This window comes from Saccoglossus kowalevskii, chromosome 7 (assembly GCF_978046115.1).
Source record: "Saccoglossus kowalevskii chromosome 7, keSacKowa6.1, whole genome shotgun sequence".
Taxonomy (NCBI): domain Eukaryota; kingdom Metazoa; phylum Hemichordata; class Enteropneusta; family Harrimaniidae; genus Saccoglossus; species Saccoglossus kowalevskii.
In genome coordinates this window covers 20,162,240-20,174,835 of record NC_140647.1, presented here as the reverse complement: position 1 = coordinate 20,174,835, position 12,596 = coordinate 20,162,240, and positions in this window count along the sequence as shown.

The window sequence follows — 12,596 nt, the reverse complement described above, 5'->3', positions numbered from 1 at the left end:
CCCTGCACGAATGCTTAGATATTATACATTTATATTTGAGAGACATGACAATTGTCACATCGGTAAAGAAAATCTCAATCAAACAATCCCAGCTGCTGTTAATATTGCCAAGTGATACAGTTGGGTTCCCCATAGATAGCTTACAGGGAACCCTGTCAAACAAATATATGCATGTTGTCAGTCAAAAAATATACCGGGAATGGAAAATCATGAAGACAGTCGTTGACAGCTGATGAACTATTTGGAAATGAAAACGGCGTTATTACATACCGGAACTAATATAAAGAATAGTGCTTGAAGTAGTGTAATTCTGGTGTGAACAATGATGTATGACGGGAGGTTATAACCGGAAATCACTCATCCTGCTTCGAATGCCACTCACAGTCACATATGAATAAGATCATTACATCATCCACCGTTAAAATTACACTAGAATGGTCGTGCCTGCTAGGTACTCTATGCCAATCAGTGCGGAATTTAAATGAGCGTGGGAATCCAAACATCAAATCGAACAATTATTTCTGTGACGACAACGCACAAAATGAGATCATCATTAGAAACACCTCTCAATTTTAAATCGTATGATATTAATAACTGAAATTTTATGGCTACACGTGTTTTACATGGTAAATTTCCGTCTATTTAAGCTATGTATTCACACAGTTTTTTTTATGGAAAACTGTTGAAAAAAAATATTGAAAAAGAACACGGATACTTACAAGGCATTTTGCGAAACATTACATAAGCCGATTGCGCTTGATTTTTCTGCCACACTGACGGTTAATTCGTCAATATAATTATTGAGTTAATTGACGTTTTCCATGTGGGCACAACATAGAAACGTTGTATATCATGAGCATTTCTGAAAAGGAGACAACTTATTATGTTGGTTGTTTAATGTAACACTCTCCCGGAGGAAACATATTATGTTACTAGTTTTATTGGGAACAACATACCACTTAGTAATATATATATATAATGTTCACCGGGAAACAACATACTGTGTTTCATAAGAAAAATACACAGATATGATAATTTGATATTTAGCACACTATGTAAATAACTTGATATTTCCATTCTGGTGATATCATACTATGTTAATAACCTGACGTTTTCCATTCTGGTGATATCATACTATGTTAATAACCTGACGTTTTCCATTCTGGTGTTATCATACTATGTTAATAACCTGACGTTTTCTATTCTGGTGATATCATACTATGTTAATAACCTGAAGATTTCTATTCTGGTGATATCATACTATGTTAATAACCTGACGTTTTCCATTCTGGTGATATCATACTATGTTAATAACCTGACGTTTTCCATTCTGGTGATATCATACTATGTTAATAACCTGGCGTTGTCCATTTTGGTGATAGCATACTATGTTAATAACCTGGCGTTGTCCATTTTGGTGATAGCATACTATGTTAATAACCTGACGTTTTCCATTCTGGTGATATCATACTATGTTAATAACCTGGCGTTGTCCATTTTGGTGATAGCATACTATGTTAATAACCTGGCGTTGTCCATTTTGGTGATAGCATACTATGTTAATAACCTGGCGTTTTCCATTCTGGTGATAGCATACTATGTTAATAACCTGAAGTTTTCTATTCTGGTGATATCATACTATGTTAATAACCTGACGTTTTCCATTCTGGTGATATCATACTATGTTAATAACCTGGCGTTGTCCATTTTGGTGATAGCATACTATGTTAATAACCTGGCGTTGTCCATTTTGGTGATAGCATACTATGTTAATAACCTGACGTTTTCCATTCTGGTGATATCATACTATGTTAATAACCTGGCGTTGTCCATTTTGGTGATAGCATACTATGTTAATAACCTGGCGTTGTCCATTTTGGTGATAGCATACTATGTTAATAACCTGGCGTTTTCCATTCTGGTGATAGCATACTATGTTAATAACCTGACGTTTTCCATTCTGGTGATATCATACTATGTTAATAACCTGGCGTTGTCCATTTTGGTGATAGCATACTATGTTAATAACCTGGCGTTGTCCATTTTGGTGATAGCATACTATGTTAATAACCTGGCGTTTTCCATTCTGGTGATAGCATACTATGTTAATAACCTGAAGTTTTCTATTCTGGTGATATCATACTATGTTAATAACCTGACGTTTTCCATTCTGGTGATATCATACTATGTTAATAACCTGGCGTTGTCCATTTTGGTGATAGCATACTATGTTAATAACCTGGCGTTGTCCATTTTGGTGATAGCATACTATGTTAATAACCTGACGTTTTCCATTCTGGTGATATCATACTATGTTAATAACCTGGCGTTGTCCATTTTGGTGATAGCATACTATGTTAATAACCTGGCGTTGTCCATTTTGGTGATAGCATACTATGTTAATAACCTGGCGTTTTCCATTCTGGTGATAGCATACTATGTTAATAACCTGAAGTTTTCTATTCAGGTGATATCATACTATGTTAATAACCTGACGTTTTCCATTCTGGTGATATCATACTATGTTAATAACCTGACGTTTTCCATTCTGGTGATATCATACTATGTTAATAACCTGACGTTTTCCATTCTGGTGATATCATACTATGTTAATAACCTAACGTTTTCCATTCTGGTGATATCATACTATGTTAATAACCTGGCGTTTTCCATTCTGGTGATAGCATACTATGTTAATAACCTGAAGTTTTCTATTCTGGTGATATCATACTATGTTAATAACCTGACGTTTTCCATTCTGGTGATATCATACTATGTTAATAACCTGACGTTTTCCATTCTGGTGATATCATACTATGTTAATAACCTGACGTTTTCCATTCTGGTGATATCATACTATCATACTAATAACCTGGCGTTGTGCATTTTGGTGATAGCATACTATGTTAATAACCTGGCGTTGTCCATTTTGGTGATAGCATACTATGTTAATAACCTGGCGTTTTCCATTCTGGTGATAGCATACTATGTTAATAACCTAACCTGAAGTTTTCTATTCTGGTGATATCATACTATGTGAATAACCTGAAGTTTTCTATTCTGGTGATATCATACTATGTTAATAACCTGGCGTTTTACATTCTGGTTATAGAATACTATGTTAATAACCTAACGTTTTCCATTCTGGTGATATCATACTATGTTAATAACCTGACGTTTTCTATTCTGGTGATATCATACTATGTTAATAACCTGACGTTTTCTATTCTGGTGATATCATACTATGTTAATAACCTAACGTTTTCCATTCTGGTGATATCATACTATGTTAATAACCTGACGTTTTCCATTCTGGTGATAGAATACTATGTTAATAACCTGACGTTTTCCATTCTGGTGATATCATACTATGTTAATAACCTGACGTTTTCCGTTCTGGTGATATCATACTATGTTAATAACCTGAAGATTTCTATTCTGGTGATATCATACTATGTTAATAACCTGACGTTTTCTATTCTGGTGATATCATACTATGTTAATAACCTAACGTTTTCCATTCTGGTGATATCATACTATGTTAATAACCTGACGTTTTCCATTCTGGTGATAGAATACTATGTTAATAACCTGACGTTTTCCATTCTGGTGATAGAATACTATGTTAATAACCTGACGTTTTCCATTCTGGTGATATCATACTATGTTAATAACCCGACGTTTTCCATTCTGGTGATAGCATACTATGTTAATAACCCGACGTTTTCCATTCTGGTGATATCAAATTCGATATTGGAACAATTGAACATTTGATTGCATTATCAGCTAACACACATACACACACATGAAAACTAGTACATGTAATACACTTTTGTTCGGCAATTATAAACATTCATTCTGTATGCGTGCGATCGTGTATTCTGGTGACCATGTTATATTCACACATGGTCTGCACGTGGTCTAGTTATCTTATCTACAATTACGGGATGCTTCAAAATAGAATATACTGTTGTGAATACACAGTAAACTTGCCATTGACGGGATCATAACAATCATTCACATTGACATATGTAAGGCAAGATAACCCGAGTGTTACGTTACGGACGTGACTGCTTGCAATGTATATGTGTGTGGTTTTCTGACCGATAAAACCATTGCCACACACTTGGTGGGTACACGCAAATAGAATCATGCATTTATACACATGGTGAACATACCTTTAATAATTGCAAGGGAGTAAATTCCGTGCATACGTTTCACGTGCGTAGCAACTTATATAATACATGATCTACTTTCCTATGCTTTTAGCAAATGATGCAATAACCGTTACCCGTTATTTTGTGGCACGTACTTGCTGGAGTGTTAACTCCATAGCGCTAAATCATTATTCAAATAATAATAATTGATGCAGAAAATCACCGTTGTACGAGCTTTGTTTTACGTACGCAATGCATGCACCACTATGTATGAAATGTACACTCATTATGTATATATTATGACATTTACGCAATGCACCATTCGTCTCGACACAAATACAGAGAAGACATATAACGGCAGAGAGCTGCGAGCAAACATTGCTTTATTTACGATATACTATAGTTCGGGCGGCTCCCAGCCTGACACGACCATACAACAAAGTGCCATATGTCTTTATACATAAACATTATATCTAATTCCCAATTTAAAATATAGATTGGAGAGTATCAATTACCGTGATGTAAAACCGTTTCTATTTTGTAACACGCTCGAATATAAAATAAGGTACTCCAATGTGTCTTGAAAAACATAACACTCAGTTAAAGCACTGGAATTCCCATGACTCCGCATATGTTGTACAAATTAAGTCTTGTTTGTTTGATCTCTGTCCCATTAATCGCAATTTGCAAGAAGGAATTTCCACAAGATAGTCAAAATATGATTGAAGTTAGACATATGTTTAGACATTGATAAAAAACATATTACCTAACAAGTGTATTTAATCAAATGCGTAACTTGAAGTCTGTTCTCACGTTCTTCTGACCTCCTTGAGTCCATGGGGATTGTTGGTTGACATGTTTCATATGTGCCATATGATAGGCACAGAGAACATGCAATAATTTGAGAAATGTTCTGTGTTATCCCACGACGTCTCCGTCGCACTGCAATATTCTCCGATAACAGTGATAATCGGCAAACCCTGGCTATCATTTCGATGCGTTCTCCACAGAATAGTTAATTTAGTAATTCATTCAGTCGTGACAGGGGTGTTAGTTATGTTTATACACTGATTTGCGTAAATTATTGGAAGTCATTCGAGTCATATATGATGCAGAAACATTTACAATATGAGCGGGCATGTGCTAAGGTGAAAACAAAATGACTAGAGTGAATTTACATTCAACAAAATCCTGACCGTGAATGATAGCAACAATGGAATTATGTTTGGTTGATTGAACAGCACAATCGTTTATGCAGTCCAGGTCAAGTGCTTTGATTTGTTGTTATAGCAACCCCGATTTTATCATTTTCAATGCTGATCACAATAATCTACGGAAAGTGTTGTACATTTGATACAAAATGTGAATGTAATTTTAAATCCGATATTTGTATTAAAAAAAAATGCTTAGTGTGTAGTAATAGAACAACAGTGACTAACGATGAACATTACAGTTACAAATACAGAGAGGATACAGACTCATCGTACCTCACTTTACCTAGATATTCCTTGAAAATTTCAGATTTTTAAGCAGCATATAACCTCAGAATACTATGTGATTTTATATATGCTTGCATTATTTTGTTTTTTTAGCAAATAAAACGTCACCGTTTGAATTATATCAGTGTTCAACATAAAAATGGTGGCCAGCTTGCTCGGAATAATTTGTTGAGTCACGTATAAACACACACAGCTCGTGGGACGACTCGTTCACACTGCATTCGCAGCGTGTAGTAATTAAACATTACAATCACAGCCGAGTGAGTACTGAATTTTCGGGATTCTTGCCTAGTTTCTGCATTACAGAGTGCGCGCCCAAGACAAAAAGGTGGAGATTGTTCACTCGTTTGTGAGCCAGTCCAACTGACGTGCAAAAAAAATTATCATTAGATTTTCAAGCGTGATACGTTCTTGAATTACGCTTCGAGTTTCCCTTTGCTATGATACTAGTACGTGAAGACGGTTTATATTTTTAGCTTCGAGTTCCGTTGTGAAGATACACATACTGTTACCCTGACCTTTGTTACACAAATGTAACTAGGTCATAGGAGTTTCATGTGGAACACGTGTGTAAATTGTGAAAACGCTAGCTGTTGTTCTTCGAATTCCATTTCGTACAAATAATGGACGCTATACCTGCTCGCTTGTGCAGGTAATGCACATTCTTTTGGCATATATGAGTTAGTGATACAATCCATTGAGTGAGTAATTAACGTTACCCAGTCTGAAATTATTATATCACTTGAATAAACCTGGTACGAATGTTCGTATCTTTCCGGGTTTCGATATCAATTACAGTGATATTTCGCGCTAATGGTCACAGATGTGAATAATATGTATGCACTATGGTCATGTGATCGAAATTAATCTAGCACATGGGATTCTCGGTGAACCAAGGCCATGAACGTTGACAAACGTTAGTGTCACAACAGAAAACTATAGCGTAATAAAATTACAAACTATGTTTTAAAAACCTATCTTATAGTTCGTATCCATAAACGTCAATACCAATCCATCTTATAGACTATACTAGATTGTGATTATTTATATTATATATTGCTATATTGTTATACGACAAACTGTCATTCAATCGTTTTGTATATGACACCAGCCTATATATTAGCGCCTACACTCTTGAATAAACTGAAACTGTTTTCTTTGTAGACGGAAATTACTTTTTTTTACACATTTCTACATGAATGTAAATGTCGTAAAACTAATATGAAAATAAGTTCATGCTATACATTCATTTCTTGTTAATCTCGCATGAATATTTACAGTAATTACAGTCTCAATATAAGGTGGTTATCCTAGATATCGTATGCGAACACGTATGAACAACACATTTATTAATATGCGATAGTAATAGCGGGAGTTCGTGTTTCATAACTAAAATTATATTTTCTTCACGGATATTTGGCTTTAATTTGTAATTAGTGCAGCAGCTACAGTGCTGACATAATTTCCACGATTCGTGTCCATGCCTATTAAAGCCTGAGCAATATGTGAACACAAACCAATTTTAGTATTCCAGATAGTGTTTCAAATAATTAGGTAATTTCAGCAAATTTTGATAAATTCATTCTTGAAAATAGTTTATTTATTTATTACACAGTAAACCAAAATTTAAAGAACGTCAAATCATAGATATTGTACTAACAATAAGTACAATATAAATCGTAAGTGTTCCAAAACTTTGTGTATCTTGTACGGAGCCGGGAAAACACTCATGTAAATGTTTAATTAAATATTACTGACAAATGTACATCACTCTCACCATTCTTATTAGTAAATAGTGATGTGATGCTATACAATAATAGAAATGCTGAGAACATTATAACTGTTTGTTGAATAATAAATAACCTGTTATGCCATTGTGTGGAGCCGTTTTGTGTGCTAAATAGCGTGGAAGAATGACAGGTTTTGTCATACTATGTTATTTAATATGACAATTCACTGTATACTGGGCAAATATTTCAATAAACTAATGGTAATACGTATTGGGAAACTAAATTTTGTATTAATTTGTCTATTTACTGAAAGTGTAAAGTGCAGTCTTGTACGCAAATTTTAAAAGTACCTTCATTGGAGGCATATTTGACACATGCACATTCATTGACCTGAATCAGATTGTGAATCTTGCTATTGGAAAATATTAACTAACAAGCACGTCTACTGTCATAATATATAACGTGCTCTGCTAGGTTCTGTTCAAGTTTAAACTCATCTTCGTCGGCTGTGACTTGTCTTGTCTGAATACACCGTGACTTAGCAGTACCTCATAATCGAAGTGATTATCGAACATCATTCAGAACATCTCAAAAAAATAAAAGGGGATCATGTTGTTGCCTGGTAAACTTAAAAAAATAACTTCCAATTCGACGCTCGTTTCAGTAATATACACCTTTAAAAGTCACATATATTACGCAGAATAAACAACATAACGTATGAAGTTATTGTTATTTTGTTATTTTTAATTTTTAGCATTGTTCACTCTGTATAAATCTAAATACATACAGTATGCATGTGCTGGTTGTAACAATATTTGTAGGGTAGCACAACTCAAAAATTACGCCACAATGCTGGCTTACCAAAATAGTTAAAGAGCATAACTTATTTTTATCTGCAGACCGTTTATGCTTATGGTAACATAAAGGTCCTTCGACCGACCTTACGACATTTATATCAATGATAAACATACCTTGCAATTGCACAGTAAATGGCTCCCATGCATACGACGTTAATATATTTGTGATTATATGTATATCTAAAATAAAGCCTTTGTCTTATTCCGGCATTGGAACAGTGATCTTCACTTGTCATATGATATTACGTAACATATGGCTAAATTAATAGAATGGGAGATGGATCTAACTTTGCGTTGTATATTCCCGTGTGTACTTGTAATTTAGAACGCAATATATAAAAGAATGCCTTCCCCGAATTCCATATTATTTGTACCTCCTTGTTGCGTATGAATACACAGTTATTGTGGTTTTCTGAACGACGTGTATTTCACGTGTCACAACGCACACATGCATCGACCACGAAATTCTTTCCTCTCTGTTGTAGATTTCTGTTTTCCGTTGATTGGATTTAATGTTCTTTGGGAAGTGCTGATGTACTGGTAAAGAGAGATAGCACCCGATAGTGCAAACAGACGTATTGATGAGAATACATAAATCGCAAATACAGTGTATAAACTTCCTATACATCTGAGATCGATTCTGTTGCGGTGCCAATTTTCTTTTCCTTTTATGTCACGCCTAGTCATAAAACACAGACATAGTCTGCGTCCCTTGAGTTATACATTCATCGCAGTCTGATTTGAAATGCATGTAAAGCCAATTAAAACAGACGCTAGACGTTGGATTTAAGATGCAACTAATGATTGAGTAATCTGAGTTGTGTAGTTGCGAATTTACTGTTGTTTTGTCACTGTCGACTTTGATTAGAATTGACCCATCGAAACCCGGAACTAACATTAATGGAGGCCATTCCTGTCAACCTCGAGTACCATCAAACATTCACTTTTCCCAGATATGTTTTTTTATATCCAGGGAGTATCTCTCCACTTTATTGAAAACGTAAATTTAATTACCTTTAATGCGCTTTCAATTCGATGTGGATATTTTGACTACAGCTCCATGTAATTGAGTGTGACTGTTAGTAGAGAAGAGTCGGTAGCCTCTTTCATCCTACCATGGTTCTCACCTTAACAAAATGATGGCCCTGCTACGTGCGTAACATGCATTTTTTGGATCAGACTATGTTTATAACAACAACATTTATGTTTCCAGAGATAATAAAATGAACATTATAAATATGTACATTATAAAAAAGAACATATCCTTATCCCATATAAGTATATCACAGATTCATACAGAGTGGGGGAGGGGGAGGAACAGATCTGGCTGACATTCTTTGAAAAATAACATATTGTATATACAGGTATTATAGTGTGATGTGTATGAAGTGCCAATGTTTCTCTGTGGCGGGATTCAAATGCACGACTGTATCTCTAGTGAGTTGAAGGTTAAGGGCCATTCCAGCGATTTTGACTGTACGGGAAGTTCAACTTGCCGTCAGACTGGGAAATACAATACGTTGATTCATTGATACAGCATATAATCCGAGACTTACCCGTGTATATTGTATTTCCATTGACGTGTTCGGTCCACTTAGAAGTGCTGAACGGCACAGTGTGTTGTTTACTTGATTGCCATGCCAAATCCTGCCGACAAAGGTGGTTTTAACTGTACACTATAACGTTGATTGATAGATGGTTTTCAACGCACACAGACACAGGTGTCACATAGAGTATGCGGTACATGGTACTCTAAGGGATTGGCCTGCGTGTGACTAAAAAAGAAAACTACATAATTGCGATATTTGTAAAAATACTCTCCAAATTAAATGAATTAAAAGGCTCTTGCATCAAAATTCAACGTAACGAGAATGAGGATTCCAATGAAAAATGTAAAACGTGGTAACAGTGTTCGTATCATCAACATGGTACTTAGTCAAAAAAAAATCCGAAATACACTGACCCATAGACAGTATCTCATATACGGTTTATGATTCACCACAGTTAACTGTGGAGTAACACGAATGGGTCTTAGCCTAAAAAATAAATTTGCTAGCTAATATTTTATATATAGCTGAAAGTTTGTCTACTCAAAAGACATGCAGTTGACTGCCAATTCTAATTCATCACGCCATTTGATATATGCTGTGCCGACAGGCTACACATTCCAAAACCTTGATATTATACCGTGACTGCGTTTCCTATTGCGCTGAAACAAAACCATTTATTTTATTTATACACACATGTCCCGGGAAATAATAGTTACAATAAAATACGTACGCGTCGTTTTTCCCGCCCCAAGCACGTTGTCTCCAGAGATGAATGCCCTGGTATATAAGCCACAGATTCCTCTAAATGTGACACTACACAAATTTTGTAATTACTCCTGAGATAACTATTATTATTCAGTGAATTATGTTTACAATGTGACTTTAGTGTGAGGAGTTAACATGACTGAATTGAAGGTGCCGGAGGCATACTATACGGCCATAAAACCGGTGATGCGGTTGAATAATCACAACTGTTTTAATAGGACATCGCAACCTGTATGCTAACATTTGAATGTAGATGGTCCTACTTAGAATAATCACAACGTACAACAACAACAATGATAATTAATAATTCTCTCATTATCACGGTCAACACTGTAATACAAATATTTACATTGTATTACACTTCATGATATTTAAATTGTATTGACAAATACGTCGTACATGGACCAATGAAATGATTTTGTCGGTCTAGTAGGGAAATAACATGATATAATTTTTTCACCACGCTATATAATACTGCAAGAAGAATAAACAAACAAACCTTTATTCAGCTTCCGTGTTTTAAAAGTAACATAAGTAGCTCAAGCTAATCTATATAACTAATTATTAATTAATAACGTGAACATTTTTTAATTTTCATTGCCAGTTTTTACTTTAGCAAAATATTTAAATTACAACATGCCACGGGGTTATTAATCATTTGTTCGTTAGAATGTCCAAAAGATTTGATTTGATCGGAAGTGGATTGCACATCAAAGCAAACCATGAGTTCGAGATGCCAATCTATAGTGTCTTATCTCAAACACCGGTGTATTACGTTGCCTCGTCACGAGAGACGAAATACGTTAACATTCCCACGGGACACGTGCTACTTCGTTTATAGAACTTGCACGTATGATGTCTTATGCTTTAAAGTGTTGACATACAGTGGTGCTAGGTTGCGTCGTTTTAAAAACCATGTGGTTGGTATGACGATATCTCGATGTTCGTTTCCATGGTGATGGAACTTGCCAACTCCGCTAAATACCGCTGCGCGAACAGGCGTTTTTTTATTAGAGGAGTACACCGATTTGTTTACGAGATTAATAAACCAGCTAATCGTTAACATTAACAGTGGTAACAATTGTAAGCCGTGGGGGTTTCCTTAGATTTACGTTGCGTCTGTGACAACCAATAGTGCTTCATCAAATTGCCTGCCTCGGGCAATTCCGTTTACAAGGAGTACGAAGCAGTTAAATGTATGTGTGTTACGTGTTTATTCTCCGTCCCCAGTGATGAGCATACATGCTATCATTTGCGGTCGCAGTTTAATTTCATCTCAAAAACTTGCCGGTACGATTGCGCGTTAAAAAGTTGGTGTTCGGATACACGCCCATGTGAAATAATTTTTACACCAACATTGTTCCGCGCTCAAGTTTTTAAATATATACATCTTTAAGTGACATTTGAACAATGTCAATGTATCATTCCCGTTAAATGAAATGAAATCAAAGATTTAGTCAACTCAGCATTCATGCTATCTTGCGTGTTTTCCTTGAAACCAATCTTACTATCTTTGCAGTAGTTGTGTTGTTATCTATCGAGAATCGCCGACGGCCTTCTCACAGTCTGTGCGTGTCGAATCACCGGACACGTACACTTCGCACAGACTTGGTGTCACGATCACACATCATGTATGACTGTCGCGACACAGACATAACTTTAAAACACATAATAAACACGTTGAAGTCTTTATGTTTGCATACATCGTCCTGGGTAAGGTCAGGTGATTGACCATTTAATGAATCATATACGATTCATATATTTAACATATCACATAATGTTATGAACATATTCCTATTTACCAACGGCCACTTCAATTACATACATCGCTTGCATACATATGTTTTCTTACACATATATGCATTTTGTCGTTTTTTTTACATTGCCAATAGGCTACAAACATTATTAATATTAAGCATGCATGTTTAGGTCAATGTGAGCAGTAGATGTTCATTTTCGAGAGTAGTGAGTTATTATAAGAGTCCAGATATTCAGTTCACGTCAGACTCTCCTCTGCCGAATAGAAATATTTTCAAGT